The sequence below is a fragment of the Halichoerus grypus genome, chromosome 7 (assembly GCF_964656455.1).
Source record: "Halichoerus grypus chromosome 7, mHalGry1.hap1.1, whole genome shotgun sequence".
Classification (NCBI taxonomy): Eukaryota; Metazoa; Chordata; class Mammalia; order Carnivora; family Phocidae; genus Halichoerus; species Halichoerus grypus.
Genome location: NC_135718.1, coordinates 37,429,324 through 37,432,624, shown reverse-complemented (window position 1 = coordinate 37,432,624; position 3,301 = coordinate 37,429,324).

The window sequence follows — 3,301 nt, the reverse complement described above, 5'->3', positions numbered from 1 at the left end:
AAACTTATGGGATGCAGCCAAATCTACGGGGGAAGCTCATAGCATTAAATGTCTACATCAAGGAAAAAACAGATCTTAAATAAACAATCTAACTTTACACGTGAAGGAACTAGAAAGAGAACAAACAAAGCCCAAAGTTAGGGGCATCTGGGTGGCTCAGTCAGTTAAGCATCTGCCTTCAGCTCACGTCATGATCCCAGGGTCCTGGGATTAAGCCCCATGTCAGGCTCCCTGCTCAGGGGGCAGTCTGCTTCTCCCTCCCCCTGTTCTTGCACTCTTGATATCTCTCTCTCTCTCTCTCTCTCCCTCTCAAATAAATAAAATCTTTTTTTTTTTTAAAGCCCAAAGTTAATAGAATAAAGGACATAACAAAGATCAGAGGAGAAACAAATAACATAGAGACTAAAAAGACAATAGAAAAGATCGATGAAACTAAAAGTTTGTTGTTTAAAAAGATAAACAAAACTGACAAACCTTTAGCAAGACTCACCAAGAAAAAAGATAAGAGGATTCAAAATCAGAAATGAAAGAGAAGACATTACAACTGATACCACAGAAATGCAAAGGACCACAGAGACTACTATGAACAATTATAGGCCAACAAATTAGACAGCTTAGAAGAACGGATTCTAGAAACATACAACCACTAAGATGGAATCATGAAGAAATACAAAATCTGAACAAACTGATTACTAGAGATTGAATCAGTAATCAAAAACATCTCAACAAACAAAAATGCAGGAATAGATGGTTCACTGGTGAATTTTACCAAGCATTTAAAGGCTAACAACCAGGGCGCCTGGGTGGCTCAGTTGGTTAAGCGACTGCTCAGGTCATGATCCTGGAGTCCCGGGATCGAGTCCTGCATCGGGTTCCCTGCTCAATGGGGAGTCTGCTTCACCCTCTGACCATCTCCCTTCTCATGCTCTTTCTCACTCTCTCTCTCTAAAATAAATAAATAAATAAATAAATAAATAAATAAATAAATAAAGGATAACAACCAGTCCTTCTTAAACTTTTCAAAAATTTAAAAAGGAAGGAATATTTCCAAACTCATTTTATGAAGCATTACCCTGATACCAAAACCAGGTAAGAATACCACAAGAAAACTAGAGGCCAATATCCCTGCTGAACATAAGATACAAAAATCCTCAACAGTATATTCACAAATCAGGGGCACCTGGGTGGCTCAGTCGGTTAAGTGTCTACCTTCAGCTCAGGTCATGATCCCAGGGTCCTGGGATCAAGTCCTGCATTGGGCTCCCTGCTCTACAGGAAGTCTGTTTCTCCCTCTGACCCTCCTCCCACTCATTCTCTCAGTATCTTTCTCTTTCTCTCTCTCAAATAAATAAAATCTTTAAAAAAAAACAATATATTCACATACTGAATTCAACAATATATTAAAAGATCATACACCATGACTGAAGGAATTTATTCCAGGGATGCAAGGGTGCTTCAACATCCACAAATTAATCAATGTGATACACCACATTAACCAAATGAAAGAAAAATCCTATGATCATCTCAATAGATACAGAAAAACGTTTGACAAAATCCAACATCTGTTCATAGTAAAAATACTCAACAAAGTTGTTAAGAGGAAACACACCTCAACATAATAAAGACCATATATGACAAGTCCACAGCTAACATCATACTCAGAGTAAAAAGCTGAAAGCTTTTCCTCTAAGATCAGAAACAAGACAAGGATGCCCACTATCCCCACTTTTATTCAACATAGTAATGAAAATCCCAGCCAGAGCAATTAGGCAAGATAAAGAAATAAAAGGCATTTTATTTCAAATTAGAAAGGAAAAAGCAAAACTGTCACTATTTGCAGATGACATGATCTTATATATAGAAAACCCAGGGGTGCCTGGGTGGCTCAGTTGGTTAAACACACGACTCTTGATTTTGCCTCAGGTCATGATCTCAGGGTTGTGAGATCCAGCCCTGCACTGGGCTCCGTGTTGGGCATGGAGCCTGCTTAAGATTCTCTCCCTCCTGCCCCCTACATGCACGCTCTCTCTCTGAAAAAAAGAAAAGAAAACCCAAAAATGGGCACCTGGGTGGCTCAGTCGTTAAGCATCTGCCTTCGGCTCAGGTCATGATCCCAGAGTCCTGGGATCGAGCCCCGCATCGGGCTCCCTGCTCAGCGGGAAGCCTGCTTCTCCCTCTCCCACTCCCCTGCTTGTGTTCCCTCTCTTGCTATGTCTCTGTCAAATAAATAAAATCTTTAAAAATATATATTTAAAAAAAATAAAATAAAATAAAAAATTAACTCATTAAATGTTAATTGATTAACTGAATGACTGCTTTGTAATTGTTATATATTAAATGACTGCATGGTAGTCCAATGAATGCATGTATCTTAATTTAACCATTGCCCTGGTGATAGATACTATGGTGACTCCAACTTTTCATTACTGTAGTGCTCTAAAGACCATCTTTACTCTTTATTGGATTTTAAGAAGTAGAAATGTTAAGTCAAAGAGTAGCTTTCTAAAAGTTGGTCGATATAGTCAAATTATGCTTCTCATCACCAAACACTTCATTAATTCACAATTCCTTCAACGACACGTAGGTGTGCCTATTTTCTTGCACCTTCAAAAGCACAAAATATTTTTATCTTATAAATTTTTGCCAAATAGGACAAAAAAATTTTGATCATTTTCACATTTCTCTAAAGCTGGTTATCTCTTTTTGACTACTTGTGCTTGTTTTTTCTGACAACTGTATATTCATATTCCAAACCATTTCTCCACTGGGATTTTTATATTATTCTTTTTTTAAAGATTTATTTATTTTAGAGAGACTGAGTGCATAGGGGGGAGGGGAAGAGGGAGAGCAGGGGAGAGAATCTAAAGCAAACTCCCCGCTGAGCAAGGAACCTGAGGCAGGGCTTGATCTCACAGCCTGAACTGAAATCAAGAGTAGGACATTTAACCGACTGAGCTACCCAGGTGCCCCTGGGATTTTTATATTATTCTTATGCATCTTTATGAACTCTTTAGATATTCTAAGTATTATTTTTATAATATGATGATGGTAATATTATTCTCTCCAAGTCTGGTTCTTTGTATTTTAACACCATGAAGCCTCTGATCATACAAAAGTTTTTAGTTTTTGTGTGTGTGTGTGTGTGTGTGTGTTTTATGGATTCTGAATGTTCTTATTTAGAAAGACAACTGTGTTAAATTATAGAAGATACATGAATATATATGTGATTAAATATTTCAAAAAACAAAGCCAAAGTCAAAATTTCACTTCATCATACCAATAAAAACATTCTTCTCAAAGA